Genomic DNA, 14,982 nt, shown 5'->3' with positions numbered 1-14,982 from the left:
TTTTGCATTCTAAACTTGGCCTCTGATTTCCACTTCTTTCTGTGACAACTCTTCCAGTTTGCTCAATTGGGAAAAGGGTGGAGGAAGCATAGCGCTGCAATCCCTGCAACTTTCTTTGAGCAGTTTTGTTCAGTTCAATTATATTTGTTTCCTTGCCCTTAGAGCTGACTAAGGTGCTCCTCACTCTGAGAATGGTGAGGCATTGTATTAAATTGCCCAGAATGGTTTTGGATGCCTCAGCCCTGGAAGGGTGCGAGACCAGGCTGGACACAGCTTGGAGCAAGCTGGTTCAGTGGGTGGCATCAGTGCCCACGTGTGGAGCGCGGGAGGATTAGAAAGAAACGGCCTTGAAATTGCCTTCCTGCCCAAACCATGTCTAATGACATCTGCTTTCACAGAGGCATCAGCAGTGTGACAAATGTGCTCAGTGCTGGGCAGTGCTGAGTCCCCTTTGGAGACGCTGGACTTGACTCAGTCTGAGCTGCCTGGAGCCACTGGACTCCTGTCACAGAGCCCATTTCTGCAGCCTGAGGTCCAAAGCGAGCCCTCATGAGCAACCATGACACAGGAGGAAGCCCTGCTTCCTGGGAAATTGCCAGCCATCACTTCCTGGGGGAAGGAGGCCATAAATAGATTTTCTTTCCCAGTGTACTTGTGCATGCATAATCTTTCCCTTTTGCTTTAGCAAACTGCCTTCTATCAAGCTTCACGTTGTTATCAGTTTGGTTTTATCTTGTCTTAGTACCAGAGAAAGGGCATTGACAGAGCAGCTTGCTGGGCACCATCTATCCAGACAAGGGCCAGCGAGCACAGCTTGGAGTCCAGCCCAGGGCAAGAGCAGGAATGAGCTGCAGAAGCAGGCATGGAGTGCTGACCAAAGGGAGACCTAAAAAGGAAAAGCAAGACCACAAAGAATACCTTATGTTCCCTATGGATTCCCAAAATGGGCCAGGAAAACAGGCTGCACGTGGAAACTCATGGGATGGCACAAAAGGGATGCGGGAGAGATGGGCAGGGACACAGGAAGAACGAGAGTGATGCCCTGAGTGCTTTGCCACAAAGAAAGCCACAGGAATGACACAGGTTCAGGTCATGTGCCTGCATGGAATGCCACCAGGCCATGATCCGAGCATTCTGCCGACTCTGATGTGTTTACAACCTGGAAATTCTTGGATCTCTCCTCCGCACACTTGAAGGTGTCTTCAGATAGGAATGCACAGGGCAGAAGGCAGGAAATAGAGGCTGCAGTGCAGGAAACCAGGACACAGCCCCTACAATTACCTGGGATGGTGCACAATTGACATGAGCTGGTCAGAAAATTAGGACTTCCACAAAGCTGCCTCTGGGCCTGAGGCAGGGCAGGACTGCTATAAAAGGCAGCCCAAGTCTCTGCTCTCTCCTCCACTTCTCTCACCTCCTCCTCCTCCTCAGGAATCAGGTGAGTGCGAAGCCTCTTCTCCTCCTCCTGCTGCAGCTTCAAGAGCAGCTCTTGCCTGCCTAGAGGTCTCAGCTGAGAGGGGCTGTCAGAGCGCAGGGCTGGGAGCTGCTTGTGCTGGGAGAGGGCAGGGGAGAGAAGGTCTTGTGCAGACAGAGAGAGGCTGGGACATGGCTCCTGGGCTTTGAGCTGGGCACTGCAATGTGGGCCAGGAGGTGCCTTGGCTGCAGGGTGTTTGGGTGCAGTGCTGCTTGTCATGTGTCCTCACTTTGTGCTTCTCCCTGCCCTCTGTGCCAGGTGCACCTGTGAGCTCGAGCCATGTCCTGCTGCCAGCCCTGCGACCCTTGCTGCCAGCCCTGCGGCCCCTGCCCGCTGGCCAGCAGCTGCAATGAGTGCTGTGTCAGGCAGTGCCAGAGCTCCCACGTTGTCATTGAGCCGCCTGCTGTGCTGGTGACCCTGCCTGGCCCCATCCTCAGCTCCTTCCCACAGAACACCGCCGTGGGATCCTCCACCTCTGCTGCTGTTGGCAACATCCTCAGCTGTGAGGGAGTGCCCATCAGCTCTGGGGGCTTTGACATCTCCTGCATCACCAACTGCTATGGTGGCAGCAGATGCCGTCCCTGCTAAACATGCTGGCAATATCCTCAGGCAAGAACCTCCAGGACCACGGAACTTGGATCTGAAATGAAGATAGAACTTTGGCACTTTATGTAGGGCCTCTGACTTTTGTTTCCTTCTTCTCCTCTCTTCTCTCTCTTGCATTCCTTTCCAGTCAATAGCACTCAATACCAGCCTGTGGGATCCCGATCCCACAGTGGGACTTGTTGGCTTCTCTCCCTTCCTTGCTCTGGAGACTAGCAGATGGATACCCCCACTTCACCTTAGTGGCTGTTCCTGGTGCTCTCTGGAACCACATCCTTTTTCTTGCTTAGAGTGAATAAAGTCATTTTGCATCCAAGCCATTTGTCTCTGATTATCTTTCCATCTGTGTCAACTTCTCCCGTGAGCTGAGGGGAAAAGGCGGAGGAAGCAGAGCTTGGGACTCCCTAGTGTGGATTTTACTTTGTGCCTTTTCTCTTGGAGCTCACAAACATATCCCTCACTACTCTGCCACAACTACCAGAAGAGGAAGATGGTTCCCAAACTTGACAGAAATGGGGGGTGAAAGGGGGTGCGTAGGAATCAGCAATGCTTGATTTCAGCCCACAACCTCCTCCTTCCTGACACCTCCACCACACCTCCTGTTCTGCCCAGCTGCTGTCCAGACACACAGGACTGAGGTGTTTCATAGGCTGGGCTTGGCAGCACCCACACAGAGATAGGGTGATTGGGGTCAGCTGCTCTTACGGTGCCCTTTACAGGTGAATGTACCATGAAGGAAACTGTGACCCCATGAGGAGCATGCACCAGAAAAGATTCCTGGCAAGAATGTCCACTGCAATGGAGAAACAGCCAAAATGGAGCAGGTCCTGCTGACAGGAATTCTTCCCCTACTGGGGACCTGCCCTGGAGCATTCTGTTCTTGAACAAGGGAACTCCTTGGAAATGACCCACTCTCCTGGGGTTACTGTTATACTGAATTGTATCCCCATTTGTCTGTTTACCTCAGAAATAACTTTTGCACCTTTAAAACTTGTTCTGAGAGCGACGAGGGGACAAAGAAGTGCACAGTTTGTTTTCAGAAACTGCACTCACTCCTCCACATTCCAGCTCCTGGACTGTGTTGTCTGCAGGGGGACAGATGGCAGGACAGAGCTCTCCTTTGCTTTTAGTTAGTTTTTAGTTAGTTGAGGCAGAGAAGTTCCCTGGAGTTTGGTTTTTCTTTTTCTTGGAACTGTTTAAACCTGCTCTGGGCTGCACACCCAAAAGTGGCAGCTTGCACCTGTGGCCCAGCGGGCTTGCCTGAGCCATGGCATTTCCAGCACTGGAGGGACTGATAAGAGACTGAGTGAGCTGAGTTACAGCTCAGGAAAGGGACTTTCTGAGTTTGTCATCCCTTTGCAGCAGTAAGAGGTTTTATTGTTTAATATTGTTCTTTTTTTTTTTTTTTTTTTTGTGCTGGTGAATGCTTTGCCTGTTTAATAAACAGGTTTTTTCCACTTGTTGCCAAGGAAATATTTTCCTGAACCAGCTGGGGGAGGGGCCACTTGAATCCACTTTCTAGAGGAACCCCTTTAGAGGTTTTCTCCCAAATTTGCCCTAAACCAGGACACCCACCATTTTCCATGGGAATCCTTGGAATGAAAGAGGACTGATCCTTTTTGTTGGAATCCTTGAACTGCTGGAAAACTGGATGGAGTTTTCCAAAACCTTTTGCTTTCCAGAGAGGAAAGGCTCCACTCATAGCACAGGTTCTCCAACAACTTGGTCATCTCTGAGACATGCAGAAGTGTTGCAGTGGCTGCTGGACTGGGATTTGACACATTCCTTAGACAGTCCTGGCTCACTGCTCAGACTGGCACAAAGATGCATCTTTAGACAAAATACTCTGATGCCTTTCTGAAGAAGCAAAAGAAGGGTGTGGGAATGGCCTCACTTGCCCACCCTGTGCAGAGATCATTTTGCTCTGCACCTGCTGTTTATCGTCTGTCTGTTTGGAGAAGTAACAAGGCTAGTGTTTGGAGAGACTTGAAGGCCCTCTCATGGAAATTCGTGAGCTCCTTGTTTTGGGAGAGGGAAAATCACAAAAAGCACAGGGTGATCTGGTGCAAAGAGGAGCCCTGCTATCAAGGACTGTGCCTCAGGCTACTGAAATTCCTGCCTGTGCAACCCGTGGGACTGATCTAAAGTGGGACAATGTGCATCCCTGCCTGAGTGTTGATCTGACGTCCTCTGCAGAGAGAGGCAAGGCAATAAATTTGCTCTTTGTCTTTCCACCATGGTTTTGTGGTTGTTCCAGGAGCCTGACTGTGTTGACTGATACTCTTGGGATGAAAGGGAACTTTGTTTGCAACACTCCAGCACGCTAAAAAAACATGGGCAAAAATGGCCCCCACCAAACCAAGTAGTTCAGAGTCCCAAGTAACCTTGCCTTAAAGATTTAAAGGAATGAGAAGTAACTTCTCTGTTCCTTGCCTCATCACTATGACTGTCAGGGTTGTCTTTGTCAGCTCCAAGGAAAATACATAGCAGAGAGTCCAGCTTACTGCTTTTCCACCTTTCTGCTGAGGAGACTGGAAGAGTTGTTACAGAAGGAAAGAGAAATCAGAGGCCCAGGTTCCAATGCAAAAAGAACTTTATTAAGTATAAAGAATAAATGGAGACAGTTCTCAGACACAGCATTAGGAGAAGCCATTAAGATGAAGTGGGGGTGTCCATCTGCCTGGCTGGCATAAGAGGAGGAAGGGAATGAGGGCAACAGGGCCCACTAAGGTGGCATTGGGTGGTGCTGACAGAAATCGAAGGGAAGAAAGAGCAGAGAGGAGAAGAAGGAACTAATGGCAAATACTCTAAACCCGATGTCCCAAAATTCTGTTGTCATGCCAGGACCATGTTCTCAGGTCGTGAAGGTTCTTGCCTGAGGACGTTGCCAGCAGCATCTTTAGCAGGGACGACAGCATCTGCTGCCACCATAGCAGTTGGTGATGCAGGAGATGTCAAAGCCCCCAGAGCTGATGGGCACGCCCTCACAGCTGAGGATGCTGCCAACAGCAGCAGAGGTGGAGGATCCCACGGCAGTGTTCTGTGGGGAGGAGCTGAGGATGGGGCCGGGCAGGGTCACCAGCACAGCAGGAGGCTGAATGACCACGTGGGAGCTCTGGCACTGCCTGACACAGCACTCATTGCAGCTGCTGGCCAGAGGGCAGGGGCCGCAAGGCTGGCAGCAAGGGTCGCAGGGCTTGCAGCAGGACATGGCTGGGGCTCACAGGTGCACCTGGCACAGAGGGCAGGGAGAAGCACAAAGTGAGGACACATGAGAATCAGCAATGCACCCAAACACCCTGCAGCCAAGGCACCTCCTGGCTCACATTGCAGTGCCCAGCTCAAAGCCCAGGAGCCACCTCAGCCATGTCCCAGCCTCTCTCTGTCTGCACAAGACCTTCTCTCCCCTGCCCTCTCCCAGCACAAGCAGCTCCCAGCCCTGCGCTACGACAGCCCCTCTCAGCTGAGACCTCCAGCCAGGCAAGAGCCGCTCTTGAAGCAGCAGCAGAAGAAGAGGCTTTCCACTCACCTGATTCCTGAGGAGGAGATGAGAGAAGTGGATGAGAGAACAGAGACTTGGGCTGCCTTTTATAGCAGTCCTGCCCTGCCTCAGGCCCAGAGGCAGCTTTGTGGAAGTCCTAATTTTCTGACCAGCTCATGTCAATCATGCACCATCCAGTTAATGGTAGGGGCTGTATCCTGGTTTCCTGCATTGCTGCATTTTCATTTCCTGCCTTCTGCCCTGTGCATTCCTATCTGAACTCTCTTGTTAGGGCCAGGATGAGAGGGACAAGAATTTCCGATATAAACACGTCAGAGTAGGCAGGATGCTTGGATCATGGTCTGGTGGCATTCCATGCAGGCACGTGTTGCATCTTGATTCCTCCCTACGGGGTTAGCCTACTTGGTGAACAGTCCATGCCTGTTTCTCTGCCTCATTCCTGCTCTTCCCCTGTTTTGTGTGGGACCCACAGGAAGGACACTTCTCCCAGAAAAGTGCTATCCTACCTCCCTAGGGCCCCTTCTCCAGCCACATGCTGGTCTTTCTCACCCCACATTCTTACCATCAATCCTTGGTTGGTATTTCCAGCCGTGCTGGTTTGACCTTGGCTGGACAGCTGGTGCCCTGCAGCCACTCTATGATTCTCCATTCTGAGGTGAACAGGCATGGGAAAATGAGAAGGAAAACAACTGGACTATTAGGATTTGAATTTGTGCTAAGACATAATCAAAAGGTTGTGCATGCAGTAGTCAGCTGGAAGAAAACCCCACTTCTTATGCTCTACTTCCAGTCAGAAAGTTCTATCTGGCCCCTTCCCAGGAAGCAGGGCTTGAGCACATGTAGTGGTGTTGCTTGAAGGTAAACATTGCAAATTACAAATGCCTACCCTTGTTTCTCCTTCGCTGTTGTGTCTGAGCTCATGTCACATGGCACTGAATATCCCTTTTACTCAGTTTGGGTCAACTGTCTGAGTTTTGTCCACTCCCAGGATCTTGCCACCCCCCAGCTCCTGATGGGGAAGGGAATGTTGGCGAGACAGTGCTGGTGCTGTGTGAGCAGCGCTCAGCAGGAGCCAAAGGACTGGGCTGTTGCCAGCACCTTTGTAACAGCCAGTGCACAGCACAGCCCTGCCAGAGCTGCCGTGGGGAACATGAACTGCATCTCTGCCAGACCCAACACACCCACAAGCCTTGGCTGGCCCCAGGGGCATCCAGCTCTCTGTGTTTGAGACATACACGTCAGCCCTTACCTCCTGGACTTGTCCGCTGGGATGGGACCCAGTCTCATCCTGTCCAGGCCAATGCTACCACTCAGACTGGTGCTGAGTGAGGTGGGGGCCAAGACCTTACAACAAATGCATGGGTGGATTTGCAGGAGTCAGGGTACAGAGATTGCCTTGCTCAGAGATGTAGGATAGATGTTCTGGGTGGCACGGGGACAGTCAAAGAGCTGTGAACTCTCTTTAGTGTTTAAGCACCAGGACGTCCATACCCCCCAAAAATGGTGTTCTGAGCAACTGTGTCCAGGAAAGCAGCGACTCATCATTTGGGACCAAAAGGCCAAAACCACAGCTCCTCTTTCAAGGGAGAAGTCAGGAAAATTCCCCCTTTGCTGCAGGATCACTAATATAATTTTTGTTTAGGTTATTGAAAGTTACATTCATCCCAGCCTTAAGCCTTGACCACTGTGTGGTTGTTAGAAATTTTATTCATCCCATTGTTTTTCACACCGTAATGGATCCTCCCTCTTGTGTTGAAGTGGCAAAGATTGGCAGCTGGGGAAGAAGGATGCAGAAATGGGCACTGGGACAACATTCCTGCAGCTCCCACCACGTCTAACAGCTCCAACTGTGTCCAAAAAAAAACAATAACAGACACCGATTGCTGTTTTTTCCTGAGTTTGAAGAAGAACAATCTGTGTAGAAACATCACTGGTGTTTAGAAAGACATGGAGGCCCTCTCACAGACATGCTTGAGCACTGGTCAAAGAGGAGCCTTGCCAACAAGGACTGAGACTGAGATGGACAAGGTTCCTAATTGTGCATATCTGCCCAAGCATTTCTTCGACCTCCTCCATGGAGTGAGGTATGGAAATAAATTTACTCTTTCCACCTGGTTTTTGGGTGTTCCTTCTGTGCAACTGTGTCAACTCAAGGGAGCCTAAATAACATTTATTTCATTTTCAAGTCCACAGCAACCCCACAAAAGAGGCATCCAACAAACCAAGTGGCTCAAAGTCCTGACCAATCCTGCCACGAGCATTTCCAGGAGTGAGAAATCTACAATTTCTCTGAGCAACTTGTTCCAGTGCCTCATCACCCCTGATGTCAAAGATGTCTTTGTCAGCTTCAAGGGAAAAGACACAAGGAAAATCCATAATAGTGAGTCCCACTCTCTGCTTTTCCACTGTACTCCTGAGGCGACTGGAAGAGTTGTCAGAGAATGAAGGAGAAATCAGAGGCTGATGTTTGAATGCAAAAAACTTTATTGAGACTAAAGAAGAAAAGCAGGTATGTAGGGGACAGCACCAGGAGCAAGCGCAAAGATGCAATGGGGGTGTCCAGAGACCTAGCCAGCAGAAAGAGGGCAGAAGGGAGGGGGGGAAGACAGTTCCACTAGGCTGGCATTGGGTGGTGGTGAAAGGAATGGAAAGGAAATATAGGAGAGAGGAGAAGATGGAATTAATAGCAAAAAGGTCTAAATTCAATGTTCCAAAATTCTGTCTTCATTCCAGCACCATGTTCCGAGGTCTTGGAGATTGTTGGGCAAGGATGTTGGCAGCAGGATCTTTAGCAGGGACGGCAGCATCTGCTGCCACCATAGCAGTTGGTGATGCAGGAGATGTCAAAGCCCCCAGAGCTGATGGGCACTCCTTCACAGCTGAGGATGCTGCCAACAGCAGCAGAGGTGGAGGATCCCACGGCGGTGTTCTGTGGGGAGGAGCTGAGGATGGGGCCAGGCAGGGTCACCAGCACAGCAGGAGGCTGAATGACAACGTGGGAGCTCTGGCACTGCCTGACACAGCACTCATTGCAGCTGCTGGCCAGAGGGCAGGGGCCGCAGGGCTGGCAGCAAGGGTCGCAGGACTTGGGGCAGCAGGACATGGCTGGGGCTCACAGGTGCACCTGGCACAGAGGGCAGGGAGAAGCACAAAGTGAGGACACATGACAAGCAGCACTGCACCCAAACACCCTGCAGCCAAGGCACCTCCTGGCCCACATTGCAGTGCCCAGCTCAAAGCCCAGGAGCCACCTCAGCCAAGTGCCAGCCTCTCTCTGTCTGCACAAGACCTTCTCCACCCTGCCCTCTCCCAGCACAAGCAGCTCCCAGCCCTGCACTACGACAGCCCCTCTCAGCTGAGACCTCCAGCCAGGCAAGAGCTGTCTTGAAGCAGCAGCAGCAGCAGGAGGAGGAGGAGAGGCTTTCCACTCACCTGATTCCTGAGGAGGAGGAGGAGGTGAGAGAAGTGCATGAGAGAGCAGAGACTTGGGCTGCCTTTTATAGCAGTCCTGCCTTGCCTCAGGCCCAGAGGCAGCTTTGTGGAAGTCCTAATTTTCTGACCAGCTCATGTCAATTGTGCACCATCCCGGTTAATGGTAGGGGCTGTATCCTGGTTTCCTGAATTGTTGCCTTTTCATTTCCTGTCTTTTTCCATCTGAATTCCTATCTGAAGTCCTCTGTAAGTGCTGGGATGAGTGGCCCAAATATATTCAGTATGTAGATATGTCAGCTCAAGAAGAATGCTCAGATGGTGGCATTTCATGTGGTCAGTTGATGTGAACCTGTGCCAAAAACTCTGTGTGAGTTTTCGTACTAGAAATTTCAGGAATGTATACTGCTCCCATTCCTCCATGCGCTGGACTGCTATGTGAGGGGACATTAAGCATCCTTTTGTTTTTCTCCCTGACTCTGTGACAGTCAGTCATTGCTGCACTGCCCCCATTGCTACACGAACATTGCTCTCAGGAAAATTCAGCTGGTCTCATTTGCCTCATCCTCTTACTGTGCAGTCTCTGTTGGTGACCTGTGAACACCAGCAGTGTGTCTGTTGACCTGGTCTTTCCCTGGTATACTGAGTCCTCTCCCGCCAGAGTTGCTCCCAACATGTCCTCAGCGGAGTTCTGAGTTGCTGGTATTTTTATGGCCTTCTATGAATATGTAGAGTTTTGCTTGACTCCATGCAGCCATGCATGAGCACACAAGTCAGTCTCTGTGTGTGTGTGCATTTGTATGTATATGAACCTCAGCATGAGGGCACATGAAGATTCCCTCACTCAACCCTGCCCTTGGTGTGTCCTTCAGCAGCACAGAGTAGCTGGGTATCTCTGCCAGAAGAAGCCAATCTACAACTGAATGGTGCTTGCAGAGAAATACCCACAGAACTGAAATGCAGCCTCTGCCTCCTTTATCCTCCATTTCTTGCTATATGTTCAGGGGAAAATGCCAAGAATATCTTCCCACCTCTGCAGATTTTCATTCCCTAATTGAAAATTGAAGAAGGGGATAATGGCTTTGTCTCCATTTGAAAGACAGGTGTCTGCAAAGAAAGGCAGGAACTTCCCTCAGGAATGGAAAATATGGTCCTCTTTCCTCCGAATTATTATAACTTTATAATTAAGGAGCTTTAAGGCAAATATAGGGAAAAGGACTAACAGTTCTTTACCAGTATGTATGTATCTAACAGGGCAAACAAACAAACAAAAACAGCTGCAACAACCAACAAAAGAGCCCAGAAAACCCAATACAAAGTCTCTTCCTGCTGTTTACACTTTCTGCTTTGGTGCAGTTCCGGTCACAGCCAGCAGGGGCGCTGCTGGCTCCCGGCCGGGCAGGGCGGGTGCGATGGTTCCCCCGCGGCTGAAGGGGGCGCTGTGGCGCGGCTCGGCTGCCTCTCAGCGTGTGGGTGATGGCAGCACAGCATGCAGAGATGGAGAAGGGGCTCCTTTGTAATCCCACTGTAGCAGCTGGCCCTGTTTTCCCTCTGGATGGCAAAAAGAGCGGTAGCAGGAACGTCAGAAGCAACACGCTGGAATGGCAGGGACGAGCAGACCCTGGAGCGGCAAATGAAATGTATCAGAAATTCCACACTGTAGCAGGAGCTGCGGGGTGTCCCAGCGGGCAGGGGGTGTGGGGTTACTGTGCAGGGAAGAACCCAGAGCTGTGGCAGAGAAGTGGCAGAGCTGGGTTGCCGCAGCCTGGCTCCCGAACATGGCAAAGAGGCTCCCTTGAAGGGGAAGGTGGCTTGGGGATCCTGGGCTTCCCCTGAGGAACTTGAGCAGATGGTGAAGGGTCCCCTGTTTGATGAGGTAGGGTGTTAATTAGGTCCCAGTGCAATGGCCACTCTTAAGAGCAGAGCTCCACTCACCGTAGGAGAAGGCAGCAGGAGGGAGAACGTGACAGTGTTGGTGAATTCTTCCCACAGCGCCCACAGCCTCCTTCCCCTCCAAACGCCAAGAGAGCAAGACACAGGAGCTGCACCCAGCCCCCTTTTGATCCCCAGCCCCAATTCTTAAGGTATCTCTGTCCCAATGAAAGAAACCCTCAGATAAGAGAGTAGCCAGCCGCAGACTTCCTAGGGCAACTTGGTCTCTCTTTAAGTACCTGGTTGTTATTGTCTCCTAGCAGCAAAATGAGAGAAAATTCCCTGAGAAAAAGAAAACAAAAGGAAGAGTCCTAACCTCCAACAGGCTTGAAGCTCTAAATACCATGTCCTACAGCTCTGTCTTCCGGCCAGCATCGTGTTCTGAGGTCTTGGAAGTTCTTGCCCAAGGACACACAAAGCAGCTTTTGCACTTTTCAGGTAGGGGTCTTCTGTGATTAAAATAATTTCATGTCCAGAAGGAGTGAAAAAGTAGAAGTTCAGCCAGCACAGTCTGTGCAATCATTGGGCAATATTCATACCCCTTTGGGAGTCTGATAAAGGTGTATTGTCTTCACTTCCAGGCAAGTGTGAATTGACATGTCGTGTTCCCAGCATGGAATAAAAACCTCCTTCTTTTACATCCCTGGTTGCCATCCATAAGTGTTGGAGGCTCTCTGAGTTTGTGTTTCCTGGTGTACAGAATTTAGCAGATCAGCAGTTAAAGATGCAGTGCTGGCATGATAACAAAATCATTCAGATATAAATCTTCTAACAGAGTTTTAAGTATTAGAAAGCAGGCATTCCTTATTGCAGCACTGGGCACTCAGAGGATCCTTCCTCTAATCAAGTGCATCACGTGTAGGGTAAACAGAATTTTTATCATACACACTGATTACATATTCATTTTCAATCCCTGCTTACTTTATATATATGCATTACTTTATTTTACTTAGTCAAACCCATTATTGCAAGTCCTTATTTGGTCTTTTGGGGTCTTCTTCAGTGATCATCAATGTCTGGTGTCCCAAAATTTTCTGGGGGTAGTTCCTTGATCTCAGCTTTTGAGTAATGCACAATACCATTGTTTTGCATGACTTCTGTTTTGTCCGCCTTATTGTGAGAAACAAGCCTCATTTTTTAATTTTTTTTAAAGTTTAATAAGGGATAAAAAAGACAAAATCCAGGGATGGGGTGCCTGGCAAACTGTCAGAAGCACACTGTTAGCTTAAAACAATTTTCATATATACTTTTTCATTACATTAGTTAGATGCATATTCATGCAGATTCTACATATTCAAACATTCCTGTGAGTTCTTTTACATGTTCTGGGAATTCTTTAGCTTTGTTTCACCCTTGACCCATCATGCAATAGTGTAGATTTGATTTTTGGGAGTCGTGTATGTCATTTCCTCACAATGTATATGCCATTTTCTCACAACACGTATGCTGTTTCCTCACGGCAACAAATGGGGAATTATTGATCGCCACAGGGTCAGTGGCAGGAGTCTTTTTAACATCCCTTCTTTCAGTGTTATCTATGTGGCTCCATCAATGTTATCTAATCATACAGACAGTTTTAGCTATTTCCACAAACTTAGAGTTTTCTCACTATTGTCAGCTAGCTACAAAGACAAAAGCATTCTGCAAAAGTTAATATTACATAGTCTCTATTTTAATATTTTGCAAAAGCCAAAACTATGATGTGTTTATCACACTAATATATACAAACAACATATGGCCAGAGCAGTGGCCGCAAAAGCTGACGAATTATATTATATCCAAAACCAGTTAAAAGTGATTACAAATTATACTACATCAAAATTGCTTTGATTAATAATAATCTTCAAAAGCTGATACATAACAGCAAAAGCCATCAACTATCCAGTTATTTATAACACACCTAATTCTCCAAGGCCACAGTGTTCCATTAATTTGGTAAGAGTAAAATGCTGTTCTGTTTTGCTGTTCTTATCAGGCATTCAAACATTTGGCCTTGGTTTCAGGGCCTCATGGCCTCAGGGTGTAGCAGGGAACTCCAGCTTTAGCTGGCATCACCACACAGGGAAACCACCCACTGTCTCTCCTCTTGAAGGGTTTTCATTTAAAGCAAGCTTACTGGCAAAATGGTTTGGCCTTTGGCAGATGCAGCCTTTCATCTGCAGGTGCTGCAGCTGCCTGCTCTGACTCCTGCCAAGTTCAGCTCTTTGCTATCAGTGTTTCCACGCAACCTGCAGCCTTCCTTTCCCCAGAGGCTTACATTCCTGGAAAGGCCACTGTCCACATCGGAACCCAGTCCCTAAGCCAATTCCTTCGCTCCTTTTGACCTTGAGTATTTAAATGCTGAGTATTTCCCTCTCCTTAATGAAGGAAAGGTGCCACCCCACAGTCTGCTCAACTTGATTGGCAGATGCTGATACCGAATTCTGCATCACCTCAGCCCTGCATGTCTGGAAGCAGCTGGGTCCTCCCTGGTGCTGAAGGACTCTGTGAGGTACCTGTCTCATCTGCCTTTGACCACATGTGCTGCTCATGGACCTTAGACTGGGTAATGCAGGGGAGGAGAAGGAAGAGATGAGGCAGTTGGCAAGTCCCAGACGTTTCCCTTCCCCATTCCTGCCACCCTTTGGTGCAATCCTTTCCCTGTTTGCCATTGGCTGAGGAGAAGCCAGGGATGTTCTTCATCGACTCCAATGGAAAAGGCAGAAAGGAAAACCCACTACAGGGAGTCACAAGCTCTGCCTCTCCAACTTTTACCTGGAGCAGACTGGAATGGTTTCCATAGGAAAAAAAGGAAGATATGGAGGACAAGGCTTGGATGCAAAACAAGTTTATTGAGTGTAAAGTGGCAAAGGAGGTGGCTCACAGAGGCCAAGAGGAGCAGCCACTAAGATGCAGTGGAGCTCATGCAGAGTGTGCATCTGCCCACCCTGCAGAGCACGGCAGGGCAACATGTCCACACTTGACTGGGCTGGGAAGACACAGACAGTGAATAAAAGAGAAGGGAGAGTAGAAGAAGGAAAGAGAAGCCTGCAGCTCTAAATACTATGTCCCAAAGCCCTATCTGTGGCCAGAACCAGGTTCAGAGCTCTTTATCTGTGCCCGAGGATGTTGCCAGCAGCTTTAGCAGGGACGGCATCTGCTGCCACCATAGCAGTTGGTGATGCAGGAGATGTCAAAGCCCCCAGAGCTGATGGGCACTCCGCCACAGCTGAGGATGTTGCCAACAGCAGCAGAGGTGGAGGATCCCACGGCGGTGTTCTGTGGGAAGGAGCTGAGGATGGGCCCGGGCAGGGTCACCAGCACAGCAGGCGGCTCAATGACAACGTGGGAGCTCTGGCACTGCCTGACACAGCACTCATTGCAGCTGCTGGCCAGCGGGCAGGGGCCGCAGGGCTGGCAGCAAGGGTCGCAGGACTTGGGGCAGCAGGACATGGCTGGGGCTCACAGGTGCACCTGGCACAGAGGGCAGGGAGAAGCACAAAGTGAGGACACATGACAAGCAGCAATGCACCCAAACACCTTGGAAGCATAACAACTCCTGGCCCACATTGCAGTGCCCAGCTCTAAGCCCAGGAGCCACCTCAGCCAAGTGCCAGCCTCTCTCTGTCTGCACAGGACCTTCTCCACCCTGCCCTCTCCCAGCACAAGCAGCTCCCAGCCCTGCGCTCTGACAGCCCCTCTCAGCTGAGACCTCCAGCCAGGCAAGAGCTGGCCTTGAAACAGCAGCAGCAGGAGGAGAAGAGGCTTCCCACTCACCTGATTCCTGTGGAGGAGGAGGAGGTGAGAGAAGTGGATGAGAGAGCAGAGACTTGGGCTGCCTTTTATAGCAGTCCTGCCCTGCCTCAGGCCCAGAGGCAGCTTTGTGGAAGTCCTAATTTTCTGACCAGCTCATGTCAAATGTGCACCATCCCAGTTAATGGTAGGGGCTGTGTCCTGGTTTCCTGCATTGCTGCCTTTTCATTTCCTGGCACATGCCATATTATTTCCTCCTTGAGGGCTTTTGTAAGTGCCAGGAGGACAAGCCCAAGGATTTCCAGGACAT

The 14,982-nt window shown here is 50.0% G+C and overlaps 4 pseudogenes; 1 reads left to right on the top strand and 3 right to left on the bottom strand.

The window, feature by feature from the left end:
- The first annotated feature begins 1,302 nt into the window (after positions 1-1,302).
- LOC119712157 lies at positions 1,303-2,342 on the top strand (annotated as a pseudogene).
- Positions 2,343-4,895: 2,553 nt separating this feature from the next.
- LOC119712148 lies at positions 4,896-5,736 on the bottom strand (annotated as a pseudogene).
- A 2,631-nt stretch (positions 5,737-8,367) lies between these two features.
- LOC119712167 lies at positions 8,368-9,147 on the bottom strand (annotated as a pseudogene).
- Positions 9,148-13,758: 4,611 nt separating this feature from the next.
- On the bottom strand, positions 13,759-14,832 carry LOC119712131 (annotated as a pseudogene).
- Between the last annotated feature and the right edge of the window lie 150 nt (positions 14,833-14,982).

This window comes from Motacilla alba, chromosome 27 (assembly GCF_015832195.1).
Source record: "Motacilla alba alba isolate MOTALB_02 chromosome 27, Motacilla_alba_V1.0_pri, whole genome shotgun sequence".
NCBI lineage: Eukaryota > Metazoa > Chordata > Aves > Passeriformes > Motacillidae > Motacilla > Motacilla alba.
The sequence above is the reverse complement of the archived record's forward strand: the minus strand, read 5'-3'. Positions and strand labels throughout refer to the sequence as shown.